The 15,522-nt window shown below is 39.3% G+C and overlaps 1 long non-coding RNA gene across 1 annotated transcript; it reads right to left on the reverse strand.

Moving 5' to 3' along the window:
* Nucleotides 1-1,274: 1,274 nt before the first annotated feature.
* Nucleotides 1,275-5,802, reverse strand: LOC109145481. Its single transcript, XR_002046865.3, has 3 exons — nt 5,578-5,802; nt 5,279-5,342; nt 1,275-3,374 (listed from the first exon to the last, which is right to left on the reverse strand). It is a non-coding gene; the product is annotated as an uncharacterized LOC109145481 (long non-coding RNA).
* Between the last annotated feature and the right edge of the window lie 9,720 nt (nt 5,803-15,522).

A 15,522-nucleotide genomic window follows, 5' to 3' on the forward strand; every position in this document is an offset into this window, starting at 1 on the left:
AGGGACCTCAAGGATCATCTGGTCCAACCACTCTTTGCAAAAGCCACCCTTTGGCAAAAGCCGAAAGACACTCTTGTCCAGCTGAATCGTAAGTGTCCAGTTTAGGGGAATCCACCACTTCTGGGGAAGAACATTCCAATGGCTGACTGTTCTCATTGTGAAAATTGTTCCAATTGTGTCCAGCTGGAATCCACCCAGTAGCAGCTTGTATCCATCAACCCACTTCTTTTCCATGTGACTCCATGTAAAAGGAGCGTCTCCATCTTTGCTGTAGCCACCCTTTAAATACTGGAAGATGGTCTTAGCCTTCTATTCCTGAGACTGAACAAACCCAATTCTTTCATTCTTTTCTTGCATGCCAGGCTTCCCTGTCCTTTCACCATCTTTGGAGCCCCTCTCTGGGCCTCCCCCAGCCTATGCACATCTTTTTTTTTTTTTTTTTTTGTATAGCAGAGACCAGAACTGAACACAGTATTCCAGATATGGCCTGACAAGTGCTGAGCAGAGTGGAAAAATGACTTCTTTATCTCTGCTGGGGATGCCCTTGTTGATGCAATCCAGCAATCTGTTGGCTTGCTTTGCCACAACAGCACATCATTTATCTATACTCAGCTGCTTGTCCACCAGGACCCCCAGGCCCCTTTCCACAGAGCTGTTCCGTGGCTGGGTGGATTCCAGTCTGTGAGAGACTCCTGGATTATGTTTTCCCATGTACAAGACCTTACATTTGTCTTTGTTGAGCTTCATAAGGCTCTTGTTGGCCCACTCTTCCACCCTACCCAGATCTTCCTGTGGGACAGCTCTCCCTTACAAAGGAGAGAACTCCCTCTCAGTTTGGTATACTTGGCAAACTTCATCAGGGTGCACCTCATCCCATCATCCAGATCAGTTTGAGGATATTAAACAGCATTAGATGCAGTATTGATCCCAAGGAGACCCCACTTGTGACAGGTTGCCAGTTTGGAAAGGAGCTATTTATCACCACTCTCTGTGTGCTGCTGCTCAGCCAGTTCCCACCCACCACACAGAATTGTTGTTTAGACTGCCATGCCTAAGTTTCTTCGAAGAGGAGGCTGTGGGAGACTGTATAAAAAGCCTTGGAGAAATCCAAGTAGAGGATGTCCACTTGAAAGCAAAATATGGACATAACTTTGACTTCCATCCAATGCTCAGGGTCTATCTCAGCCAACTAAGATATTTACAAATAATAATAAATGGCCTAAAAAAGTTTATTAGGCTCTTTTTTTTTTTTTTCCTAACATACCTACATGCATTTTTAAATAAAAGACACAGCCTAGATAGCTGATACTTGGAACACACTGCCTTTGTTGTTTTAAGTGTAACATTTCATCTCTGTCTTCAAATGATATGACTACATCTGGCTTTTTCGCAGTCACAGAGCTGAAATATTTATTCTGCATGTCAGTCTCCTCTGTGTTATTTTTGACAACTGCATCCTTTCCATTTAACATTGGACAAACACTACTGTAAAGTTGCTTTTACACCAGATATATTAATGTTCCTTTTAGCATACTATACTCAGATAGCCATAGAATTCCTTCTATATTCTTCTGTCTTCAGTAGCCATTCATATCCTAAATTCAAATGATCTAATCCATTTTCTCTCTTGGCTCCCTGCCCAACCTGTTTATATCTAAAATTTCACATTGTCTTCATCTTTTCAGCTAGACTGGTATAGAATAGATTGTGCCTTCATAGCAATTCTTAAATCATATCTTAAAGTGCTTTTAAATATCTTTATTATTGTTTGCATATTTTTTTCCTTTTAAATTCTTCCTCTTATTTATTAGGCACATACTCGTTCTGTTTAAATGTGGCTATTTTAAAGTAGTGGATGTTGTGTTGCATCCTATTTGCATGCAACAAATGTAATCAAGTTCTCACTTTCGTTTAAGGAATAACTAACTTTTGTCCTGGAATCAATTTTGATTTAGCTGTCAGGATATCTTGTACAGAATTCTCTAAGGAGAGACACAAAACTTTTTGATTTAGGAAATTTTTATCAATCATTTTTCAGAATTTCAAAGGTGTATTATTACTGGAAATGTCAAACTTGTAGAGCTACATCTTTCAACCAGATACCCACCTGTGAAAAAACCTTTTTTTAAAGCTCATACAGTACAAAAAGTCTTTTCTCTTCTTCTTCTTCTTCGTAGACCTTTTAAGTAGGGGTTTAAGGGAGTAATCATCCTGCTCCATAGGGTAGTTTCATGGTAAGTAGCTGCCTGCATATAATTGTCCTTGTCACAGTCTCTGTGACAAGAGAGATTGATCTGTAAACACAAAGGCATTTACTGCATAGTTGTCAGTGGGTTGAAATCAGTTATTGTCACATACTGCCTCTTCTCCTCTTCTCTTGCCACTGTGTTTTTCCTAAATTGCTTATAGCAAGTGAATTTAACATTACTATCACAGAAATCTTCCTTCAAGTTCCAGTAATATGGAGCAGGTCAAATTCATTCTCATAGTACAAGTGTTTCCTACTCTTCCTGTTTACCACACAAGCTCCTGCCATTCATGAATAGGCAATTAAAGAATTTATTTTCTTTCTGTCATTCAGTGTCTTGATTAATTTTGTTCTTGACAACTTGACTGTGCTAAATGAGTGTTTATTTGCTGCCCCTTTTTAATCTCCCCTTTTGTTGTAAGTTTAATGCCATTATTACTAGTCTAGTCAGCTTGTCCCCTGTAAAATTGATTTCCCCTTTAATGAGCTGGAGGCAGTGCAAGCCACATAACTCTTCAGTTAGAAAATGGCTCTTCAGTCCACCAAACTAAAATCCCCTCTCCCTCTTACACCTCTCTAATTTGCAGTTTATTTGTAAAAAGTCCTGATTCATGCGTTCATTTCTGGGACAGGAGCAGTCTCCTAAAAACTCATTTGTGTATTTTCATACTACATCAGCTTTCTGAACTCTCTGAAATCATTCATGGCTGGTAAGAAGACACATGAAGCATCACTCGTACCAATACATACCACTACTACATTAAATCTCCCCGACTCAATTGGGTAAGGTTGGGTTTCTTTCCCCTAATGAAGAAGATTTGAGACTCTGTAAGAAGGAATACCGTGAAAGCCTTACCCTAGAGAAAAAACTAGTAGTTTTAACAGCAGTTAGTCTGTTCACAGCATTCTATTGCAAATGTCCTTGAGAAGTTTCTCTTGTTTAAAAGAGTTTGAAGGAGGAATACTTTAGGGCAACAGAAATGTATTTTGTCTGTTACATGAAATTCCTGTCAGCTTTTGCTCCTTCCAGGTAGCTTTTGGTCCATGTACATGAACTTAGAAGAGTACTTCTGTTGCTGAGGAAAGGTAAGTCCCACGGCTCCCATAATAGCCGAGTTCTCTAGGCCTGTGGGAAACAAAAGAAGAGTGAAAGACCTGAACTCACTTCTCCCTCATGACTACCTTTTTCATTCAGTGCATGAATGCATCTCTACATCACTGCTTTGGTTGTACAGCTCTGTAGGAGCCATCTAGTAGGTCACCATGAAAACAGTCTATGCTGCTGTGCTGTAGTCCCAGAGGTCAAAGTATGCTATATATATATATATATATATATATATATATATGTATGTATATATCTGTGGGTTGTTGAAGTTATGCATTATCAAGTTTATTTCTTGCCTTTTTCTTTAAACAACATCAGAAAAAGCATTTTTGTTGGTTGGTTGATACTTTAATGTAGATTTTGCATAAAATTTTAAAGCAATGTTAAATTCTTGAAAGTTAGAAAATACACTTAAGTTGCCCATGTAAGTACACTGCTACAAAATAACAGCAAAGGAGTTGTTTACAACATTTAAAATGCTGTATCCTAATTACAACATAGACAGGAATCCCATTAAATCTTCATGAGAGCATAATTTCCTGACTTTTATGCAATACCACCTCAGTAACATTATTTGTCATGGTTTAAGCATGGCATAGGTACATCTTTGATGGTAGATAAAGCTTCCAAGGTGCCCCTGGAAGCAAAATCACTTGTCATTATAGCTATACTTGCTGTTGAGGGTACTTGTTTCCTCTGCTGAACCAAGAAAAAAGGGTGGGAGATCATTGTACAGGATGAAGTGGGATAGTGACAGCCAGAAAATTCAAACTCTGTAACAACAAACTCTGTTTTACCTCATTCTAATGTTAGATTTTAACATTGAACTTCCCTAAAATAGGCCTAAAAGCCCCATCCAACCCATGGCCTTCTGAACAAATCATAGCTTGGTACTTTCAGCCAGTGCTCAGGCTGTCCAGCTTGGCAGTGACGCTAGAGTGCCCTGAAGGTGACACTTGCATCATTTTGTATTCTTTCCCTTTATGTATTTTTAGGATATCCATCTCTCTAGGCTGCATTCAGCAACTCACATAGCCAGTAGAGGAAAGGAAAGCTGTAGTGAAGCCTATTTTTTGCTCGGTTGAGGACATGGTAAGTGGAAAAGTGACAATTTTACCTTAGTAAGCCATTTGACCACCACATATGTGTGTGATTGTATGCAGTCTAGCACTCGGGATCTCCTTTGAAAAAATGATTCCAACTCCACTGTGCTTCAGTTTTCTTATATATAAACCATGAATAACTCCCACTTCAACAAAGTATCAACAGTAATGGTTATGAAGTTGTGACGTGTTCTCTAATCTTCACATACCAGCTGCTCTATCATCATTAGTTTACTCGTTTTGGATTGCCTTGTTTTGTTTTCCATAGGCTAGGAGGCTTAGAAGTTATTGTAAAAACTGTGCCAGTGAGGTTTCAAGTTATACTTATTTGTTTTCAAATAGAATTGTGATTAAACCTCGTCAAATCCCCTCTACTGCCTTTCCTGCTATTGCTGATTAGTTAAGAAGCAGAAGGGAACATTGCGCTGTAAAACATCCATTTATCTGCCAGTGTCAGGTTCTCCTGACATGAAGTGCTAATGCAAAGCACATTAAGCATCAGCAGTATGTGCTCCAGACCCAGCAGTTCCTAGACAGGCATTAAGAGACCTCAAATGAGTCAGTGTCACTCTATGGTTTAACCTAAAACCAACCCCTAAAGGTACCCCTATCAAATGTAAGAGAAATGGAAGGTTTTAAAGGCTATTAATCCAAGTGACTTCACATTAGAAGAGCACAAAGTTATTTGTCACAGGTCTTTTTGTCATCACATTATTGTGCTAAAATGTGAAGGATTCCATATTCCTGAAATTCCTTTTTCCACCTACTTAAGCATGAAGGTCTTTTGTTGATACACTTATAATGCTAAACTGTGATACTTACCAGCTACCGGCTCTTATTTCCTGAGCTCCCTTTTTTTCTTCTCCTCACTGAGTTCTTCTCATATCTACAATGCATGAAAAGTAGCAAAACATCTTTAGAAAACAAGCTTTGAACTGAAAGGAATCCTGTGTAAACAAGTAAGCGAACTCTCTGCCCCCACACAGGCACCATTACAGCATGCAGCAGAGGCACTGAATCAGAGCTGAATCTACTGCAAGGTGTAAACTTCTTTTGCCATACTTGTTATCTGGAGCTGTTTTATTTCTAATGCAATATATGTTATGGTCCATGTCTCTTACCTTCAAGTTGCAGAGACTCAGGAATAATCGTGTTGTTTTAGAAATCTGTGATCCAGTGTTTGCATGGAAAGGTGTCTCAGATAGCTGGTTGTCTGGCAGCAGCTGATTCAAAGTGTCTGGCAGCCGAATGTGAGCAGCTCAGGTTTTACTGGAAGTGGTGACAGTTACATGACTTCAAACTCTTGCCAGGGCCTGAATTTGTACATTTCAAATTCACTTCACACACATTTGGATGACAAAAATTGTCCAACCATCAGATTGTCACACTGGCAGACGTTCTGGCTTCACGCCCTGTCTCTGATAAAAACCCAGTCCCTTTGGCTAAACATTCCTGCAAGATATTTGCAAACAGATTCATGGGATACTGAAACTCGTGTTTTTAAACCTATTGTTGGAACATGCCAGTCTTTGTTTTTTTTTTTTTATTAGCTCCCTGCATTGTAGCAAAGATACACAGATTTACAGTGTGTTCATTTGAGCAAGCGCCTGTGTATATCTGTGCATATGGGCAAAGTAAAGTGTGTACAATTGCTTGGCTTCAAGGAGTTAGTCAATATTTTAACCTTTGTCAGGATGCTCTGAAATCAATTGCGAGCATCAGTCTTGTGTGTTTATACAAAAAAGCAATCTTATTTATTTGAAAAGAGGCTGGGGAAAATCCTACACCTCTGAACACAGTAGTAAAACCCAGGTAGAGCACAAGAATGTAGCAATGGTTGTTCCAAGCTGCACCAGAGGTCCATCTGTCACAGTGCCTGATGGTAGCCAAAACCAGAGGCCTGCAAAAGAGATTACGAACAGAACAAGTGTATTTGATACTTCCCTCTATGCTCTCCTACCAACCAGTAATTTGTGGCTTAGAGACAAGATTTACTTCAGAGATTTCAGTGAGGTTGCCCAGCTGCTCCCTGAACCTATCTTTGGTGAGGGCTGTGGGGCAAGGTTTTGGCAGTTAAAACCCATAGATTGACTGGTATCACTCTGTTTCCTTTGTTTTGAAGGTACCAGTTGCTAGTTTCATTTGATGACCCATAGATTTGGTACTGGAATAGTTGGCTGTAGCTATCCTAGACATCCTCCTGTACTATGTGTGGTTTTACAGACATATGTCATATCACACTCTCTTTTCCAGTGCTGTACAGAAGTTGTTTCATACCTTTGAATGTGTTTTTTGGACTGCTATGAGCCTTTCTAACAATTCCTAATTTTCACTTTATTTTTTTTTCCTTACCTCCACCCACTACTGAACACCAAGGTGAGTTTGTCCTAGGTCTGTAAGACTAGGATCTCACACCTCTGTAATTATTATCCATATCTGAGCTCATTCTTTTGTACATAAAGTTAGGACCTTTTCCTCCTCCCATGATCCTCCCTTTAAATTCACCTATATTGAATTTTACTATTTCCTTGCCTTGTCATGTAGTCCTTCTGGTTTTATCCTAGTAAATCAGTCAGGGCAACAAAAAGCTTTCAAACACCATGCCCTTGGGATTAGCATCTATGCTGGAAAACTTAATAGATCCAATATGATCGCTTGTCCCTGAAGATGGTTACCATTCCTTACAAAAATAGCACTAAGCTCTTTTTCTCCTGAAAAAAATGAAGAAAAAAAGGGAAAAAAAAAAAAAAAAAAAAGAGGGTGGCCTTCTCCTTACTGTCCTTTTCCTTATTGTCTTCACAGCATATGTTTTCTGGTTTATTGCTTCTAGAAAGCATCCCTGTTCAATTTTCTTCCCTCCCAAACCGTAACCAGGCTTTATCTGAAAGAGTGTCAGGGAGCTCCACACTGTGCTGAAAAATGACAAAACAGGCAAGCATGTGCCAGAGTCTGAGGCCATGAGAGCCCTTAATTAAGCCACTGTTTAACTTCCAGCATGTTAGATGATGGTTCCTGCCAACTGGTACAACCAGTACTGTCCAAACTAAGGCCCATTCAAGGTTTGGAGACAGTATGTGCTGGGTGAGAATGCTCTAGTTTTGGCCCACTCCATCCCACATAGTTTTCCAGCAGTATATAATACAGACTTTTTACTATGCAACATCCACACCTACCTTCAAGTCAAATGCAAATGTACAATCAGTATCTGCTTTCTTGCTAGAGAAATGCCACTCTGATAAAGTAGTGCTGCCCTCACATTTTTCTATTCCCTTTGAACATAAATGTAAAAAGAAACAAACCCAATTCATACTTTTCAAGGTAGCTACATGAAGATCAAACAAAGCCAGTTGAAAGTACTGTATAATGTGGATACTACCAGCCTGTACCGTTTGGGTTAGGGCTGGAAAAAGTACCTCACTCTGTTTTATTTAGGAGTATTAAAATATCCATGCAGCACTTCTGTTACTCTCCACAGTCAATCTAGAATACCTAATATTGTGAGTGATCCTAGTTCTTTCATCCTTTTCCCTCACTGTTTATGGATATTTTAAACAGTCCAGGCACCTGTTCAAATTCCTGTGGGAAACAATTCATGGCTCCTTCTTACTGTGAAAGCTGACTATTTACTCCCATATTGTTTTCTTCCTTTCTACCACTTGTTTTTATAGGTGAGGACCTTCCCTGATATACCATAGGAATCTGGGCTCCTAAACAACCTTTGGCAAAGGACTCTGACACGTGTTTTGGGAATTGCAATAGACTATTGTCTACTTGCTTTAGGACACCATCAGTGGATTCCTGTGGATTTTATCATCATGACAAGTGACATAGAAGTCTCTGTATAAAAAGACTCCTCTGTTTTTCAGCATGTCATATGTACCCATAAACCATTCTAATTGCTCTGTATTCATATGCACTCAGTGAATATGCTAGATCTTTTTTTGGTTGGTAGTTTTCAGGTTTTTTCTGTAACTTTTTAAGACTGATGCCACAATAACTACTTACCAAGACTCTTGATAACAAAGCAGTTTTAAGTGAGAATTGACATGCAGTGGTGAGTTGTTCAGCTATTTCAACTTAAATTCCTTTAGAACTGATGATATGTGACTATTCAATTGATCCATTTGATTAATAACCTTCTTAATAAAATCAGCAAATTGCTTGATCAAAGACAGAACTTCTGAATGAAAAGTGGTATGAAATGCAAACTTTCTTGGATTCCTTTACACTGCAATGCAGATACAGAAAATTCCTTAACTGTTTTCTGCTCTGGACTTTTCTTCATTGTGCACTCCTTGATTATGTTGACACTCTGGACTCTGCCTTTTGTTAAGAAAAGGAAACTTAGCAGGTGAATCCTTGTTCCAAGGCCAAGTTGTACCAACTACCTTAGATCCAACTTGCTTGGGGCCCTAGGGAAAACTAGTCCCAGGGATAGGAGTTTGGGGCAAATATAAATAGAATCAAAGAATGAACAAGGAATTAAAGAGTAGAGACTACAGTAGTCTGGTGTTTGACCTTGTTCCCTGCTCTCACTCTCATTGATTGAAATAGATGTAGGCACAGACTCTGCGGCAACCTTCCTGTTCTGATGTGCTAGAAAAGGGATTTATTGGAAGACTTAATTCCTTTTTTCAAGTTCTACCTCCAACTTTTTTCAAGGTGATGTGAGATGGTTTTTTTTGCCCATGTTTCTTGGGGAGTCCTGTTCTCCCAGAAATTCATCTTCTGCCTCCATTAGTGGCCGTGCTTTGAGATGTTTATCTCAGTGTCTCCTGACATACCTTTTATGGTTGTGCTGCTCAAAGCTTGAGGGAAGGAGCTGGCCAGCCTTTAGATTTAAAATTATGGGAGAAAGGAAGCTTTCTTGTTTTCCCTGAGTTAGCTCAATCACAGGTTTCTGTCTGGCTCTGGACACTCACTTCTACAGTTTCAGCACTTTTAGTACATGAGTGGTTTCTTACACTTAGCCTAAATGCCTAGCACTCTGAACAGCTTTAATGATGTCTATGATTGTCTGCAGTTCAAAGACAGGCTTGTTAGCAGCCATTAACACCTTACAGTGCCAAGAAGGATAGCTCAGTAATAACTATAAAAACGCTGAAAATCGAAAAGTGCTACAGAAACAGTTGTACATATTTGTCACCTGTCCCTGTTTACTCTTCTTTGTTCTGTTTACTCTGCTGCCACAGAGGGCTTCCTTCTAGTCACTTGACATGTGTTTATATGTGTTCTGGTTTCAGTTTCATATAGCTTTAACATGATTTAATCACAAAATTAGTTATAAAATATTTTACAGAGAAAAAGAAAACATTATTTGTATTCATTAAGTTTTCTAAGGATTTTTCCCTGAGATAAGATTATCATGAAGGTGTCCATGCAGCATGAGCTTGATGCCTTTAACATGAAGAAGACAGCAGTGTAGGACCTATTGTATTTGCATATGATGAAGCAAGATTCAAAAGGCAAGTAATTGACAGCCATCATCATTCCACACTGGCCTCCAGGACATTTAATACATGATCATGACTTATATCAATGCTCACAGCATCAACGCTCAACTTCATCTTATTCTGCATTGGTTGAAACAATGATGGCTAAAAGTACACTTTTATTTTATATGCAAACTAAGCATTTCTGTAAAAATATCTCCTCTGTGAGAGGGATCACTACCTACATCTTATATTGAGCTTAATGGCGGCAACTGTGACCATAAAGGTTTTGAGGTATATAATTAACTGAATAACTTCTGGCACATACAGCTGAATATATCATACACAGCATAAGGTCTTGAACTACAAAGATCACCCTACTGGTGGTATCAGACATGTTCATAAGTCACAGTTGCTGGTCTGTTGGGGTTTTATTTGTAGACACATAATTCAAAGCCCACCAAGTCAATAGAAATAAGTTTTTCCACTGACATAACTGATTAGGCTGTAGGACAGTGGTGTGATTACATTACCTTTGGACAGCATTAAATCCCTTTTCAAACTGAGATGGGAAATACACAATAAGGATTTCAATCCTGATTGGAAAATGTCAAGAAACAAAGTTATCATAGCATTTTCCATAAAAAACTTTATAAAACACAAATGAAGCTAAAATACAAACAGTTCCCTAATGTGTGCTTAGATAGGTATGTACGCATTTAGATGTATTTACTACCTTAACACTTTCACCTGCAAAAGAATAGAGAAAGACACAACATAAGAATTCAATAAATATCAAAAGAAAATCTAAGAGAGGTATCTGCAGAAGAATTAAGCATTTTCTTTATGAAGGAGAGTTAACTCAGAGCTGATTTTCTGAATGGTGAGGTATTTTTACATAGTTATCTTGCTAAGGTATGCGGTGTCAGAAAGAATGTACTTAAAGCACTTTTTCACTGAATGCTACACATACTCAAACAGAATTCCTTAAAACAAATGGCTAGCAATGTCATGAACATGTTTTTGGTAACTTAAAAAAGAAAAAAGTGGTCACTGAAAATCAAGCAGTAAAACAAATGTTCACCTGTATCAGCTGAAACTGTTTAAGTGAAAACCACTCCAGGAGACTTCCCATACCACATTAGACACATGAAATTAATTACTTACTTTACTTGTGAATGGGTATAGAAAGATGAAATGCTTCCCTCAGGATTCTGCCACTAAGTCTTTTTCCCTTCTTTATATATCACTGGCGTTATGTTTTCTAGCCTTTCCTAGTCACAGCTGACTTCTTCCTCATGCCAGATCCTGCCACTAAGTCACACTGAGCTGTACATATTCAAAGACAAATGTTTGTGTGCACTAGTCCCATGGAATCAATGGAATAACTACTCCTCTACTCACTGGGAGTAAGGGAGGTAGACTAGGATTTCATATAAATGGGCTTTTCACATAAAGCAGCATCAAACAACAAGAGAATATGCATCTGGCACCTCATCATCATGAATGTTGCATCCAGCTTATGTGATCTTGCCATTAGAAGTCTGTGCAGATGGGCAGTAAAACTGATTGGAGTAGCATGGACTGTGGCACAGTATAGATACCTACATGAGAAAACATATTAAAGCATAGAATTATCTGCAGCTTTATTTATAGGAAGCTGGTAAGAAACAAACTCATAGCAGCAATCAGAGGTAAATGAAATCACGCTAAGATTGTCTTGTGAGACACGTTTCACTCATACATCCAGAGGCCACTCCTTTCCCACTTTGTATTTCAGCTTGCAAGTAATTGTTTTGCAAGTGTGTGGAAATACTCACAGCTTTTTACCGGCTAGTATCATAGTTCAATGCCTTAGAAAGCCTCGGGCAGCCTAGAGAGGTAGCACGGGCAATCCAGCATTTCAGTAGCTCTGAAAGCAGCAAAGGGTAGCTGCAAAGCTGATACCACCAGCCGAAGCAAAGAGGAAGAAATACAGCTTTTGGTTTGCCGAATTCCTGCAATTAGAAGCTTTCAAACAGAGACAGACACAGATGTTCACAGAAGGGGTGCAAAGCCAAAAGAGGGTGCATCCCCTTGCGGGCCCTTCTTTTATTCGGAGAAAGGGAAAGGGGAGGACTGGGGGCGGACCCGGGGTGAGTGGCCAATCAGACACTGCTAAAGAGTTTGAGTTACATTTGGTTTTGCCTGCACTTGGAATAAAGGAGTTCAGAGCATATGGCAGAGGCAAGTCCTGGCTTGTCTTGGGGAGGGGGAAGGGAAGCTCGGAACAGGCAGTAGCACAAGTGTAAATGCAATTTTAGGAAACATGCTTTTTTGTCCAATGCTAGAATATTTATTTTTAGTTGTCTCTTAAAGAGCTTGAGTGGCTGAAAAAATAAGACAAAAGGGCCAAAGCCACATGGCCATTTGTACAGATGGCAGTTTGAGAACCTCTGATACTGTAAATGCCTGGCTGCTGCACCTGTTTACCTTATCCTTTGCTGCAAAATCAAAATCTCTTTAGGGTGGAGATGGTGTCATCTGGGAACAAAATCAACAAGATGCATTATGATTGGTTATTAACTTTCTTTCAGGTTAGGTCATTTCTGGATGCAGGACATTTCACTAGATGGAGTATTGACAGCGCAGTATGAAATGCTGTATGAAAATTGTCAACAAAATGCCAATTTCTATCCTGCAAGATGATGCCAGGATACATTTGAGAAGCACACGTTTCCATTCTGCCATTTACTTTAGACTGCCAAAGATAAAAGGTTTCAGACAACAGAAGACTTTAGCAGAGTCAAGAATAATTCATTACCCAGGACTATGACATTCACTAATGAATATGAGGAATTTAGCATCGCATCTTGCTAACATCTCTGTTGCAGACATTGTTTTCAACATTTGAAAACATTGTTCACATGCATAAAGCAATTACTGAGTCATACCATTGATTGTGTATCTGTCTTTATTTTTTATGAGCCTTCCAGTATAACTCTGTGATGCCTATTAGGCTAAATTTGCTGAGCAGTGACCTTCTTTCCTTGTTTTGGCTTTTTATTTGCTTGTTTTCTTCCCTGGATAATCAGCTCTTGGTTAGTGTGGAGGCTGTGTTGATGTCTGTATGGAACAAATAATCTTCAGCTTGCTCCAGCTATGCTTTTGGTTCAGTAAACAGCCAAGAAAAAATATAAGCTTGTAACTGTGTGGAGTAGCCCAGAGGTTCAGCTGTTTGTGCTCCAGGGGTTGGGTTTGTGAAACACAGCTGTGTGACCTTGGCTCAGATTTACAGGCAAAAAAATGTTGTTCAGCTGTGAAAAAAATACATACGCTAAAACCACTCAAAATAAGAAAAAAAAAATGGAGAGAAGTAAAATTGTTGTGCTAGCAGTAAGTCAAGGACTCAGAAGAATACTGACTTGAAAAGATCTAAAAATCTGAGAGGAAATGTAGTGAGGTGGAAGATTGCATCAGCAGGATTGAGGATCTGCCTGTTCTGCAGGGCAATAGGTTTTATGCTTCCCCATGTTACCAACTGCCTTGAGGAAACTCACCTGGTAACATGTGGCAGGGGTGACAAATATATGACTGATCCCTCCTGGCTGGATTCTATTAACCAATATTTATTGTTAGCTCACTGAACTGTGTGTATTTTTGCCTTCAAGTTCTTAATAATGGCAAAACATCCCCAATGAGAAGCAATGCAGCAAAGAGAAGGTTGCAGTGGACAGCCTGTTGAGGCAGAAAAGGGGCATACTGAGATATGACAAGGTTAAATAAGGTGAGGAGAGATAAGGCGTGATGAGGCATTTCTAGGCATTATGCTGGTGAGCATTCCTGGTTTTACCTAAAGATTTTGTTGAATGTAAAATATATGATCAGTTGAGGAAGGTAACTTTGAGTTGTTCTACTTCCCCGTATTTTTCACCCATGCTTTTTATGGAAATTTCTCTAATACTCTCTGCTAAGCTACATACACACAGTGTTGACATGGAGGCTGCTTTGCAACTACTCTGCCTGGAGGGGTATTATACAAAAAAGAGAAATAGGGACTGTATTCAGGTGGAAGCATAATGTTCAAGTATCCTAACTCTTTGTGCACTGGGTGTGTCAGGATCCAAGGTCTGACAGCCATGGATGACAGCCATTCTGAATCACTCATTGCTTCTTTGAACTTAGATGCCAGAGCAGCCTCCTAAACGATTTTTACACCTATCTGTGTCATTCAGATAAACTCACTCCTGTTCCAGTACACTAAGAGAAACATAGAAGCTTTCCAAGAAAAATCACAGTTCCATAGTGTCTTTAAAGCACATTTTGTTGGGGACTTCCCACTTGGAAAAGGTACTATGAAGCCTGTCGTTTTCTTAATATGGATATACTGTGTGGAGGTGGAAAGAATCAGTTTGTTCCATTTCTTTTCCAAAATGACTCCTGATGTATATTACGGAGACTGTTTTCAAAATAAAGAGAATTCCTTAAATCAATAAATATAAGTGGTTGGTTAAGAAAGTTTATGATTCTCATTGACAGCAGAGATTTGTGGCTTCCCATTGGAGAACAGATGTGGTTTGTGTTTGAGTTCACTCAGCTAATGAGTATGTGGAGAAAAGGCTTTTGAAAGAAAGAAATGATCTTTAGAGAGGCTTTTTGGAGGATATTTACTATTATAGGAGAAGTCTCTGAAATGGCATTGGTGTCAGCTAAGGGGGATAAAATGTGGCACATTTGTGATAATTTAAAGCATGTATCACTAACGAAGATAAAGAGAGCAAAGTATTTAAAGCTTAATGATACAGCAATAGCAATTGCCCTGCGATAATGAACAGTGGAGATTATCAGGCAAAGCTTAATGAGTGCTGTGCTTATAACAAGCTTTTTATAAACAAATACTGGTTGAGTCCTCTTTCAGAATTAGTGCTGATATGAAAGTGAAGTGATTTAATTAAAATGTGCAAGATAAATAAGAACTTGCACAAGGATGCTGCCCTGTTGCTAAAATAGTCTGGCAAGGGCTTGCTGACAATAAGCCTTCCAAAATTGCCAGGCAGAGTACAGGATGTACCTAGTTTGACCCACAAAATAGCTTTAATAGTTGGAGGACAGACTGTGGCTCTACCTACAGCTCACCCCATTCCCTAAGTGGGAGGAGATGGTTTTACTTTCTTCCTCTGGGTTCCCACAGTTTGGAGATGCACCTTGTCTCCAAGGAAAAGTTTTGACTGTTTTCCCTCTTGATTGTCAAGGGGAGCGGTGAGACATCAGAGCAGATATTAGCACCCATCATGGAGATTCTGCTGTAGCCAAGGTAGCACTGGCCAGAGTGAGGTTTTTTTGCTGATATGATCATCTTCAGTGTCTGAATTCAGGGACTGGCAGGGAGGAGGGGAAACTTCACTGCAAGGCTTGTCTGCCATTCACAGGGATTCCTTGCACCTCTCATCTGCTTAGGGACTGGTCAGGTCAAGAATGAATCTGAAGTAAAAATGTAGTGCTGGGGACTCTTTTATTAATGCCTTAAAACCATGTTCTCAAAAGCACTCACAGGTTTTAGAAAACTGTGTGGAACATTAAGAAAAGCTGTGTAAAGAGCTACAACTCTTCTGCAATACCTCCTTCCTTTGATAACCAGTCTTACTGAATCATAAT

Source organism: Corvus cornix, chromosome 1 (assembly GCF_000738735.6).
Source record: "Corvus cornix cornix isolate S_Up_H32 chromosome 1, ASM73873v5, whole genome shotgun sequence".
In the NCBI taxonomy this organism is placed as follows: domain Eukaryota; kingdom Metazoa; phylum Chordata; class Aves; order Passeriformes; family Corvidae; genus Corvus; species Corvus cornix.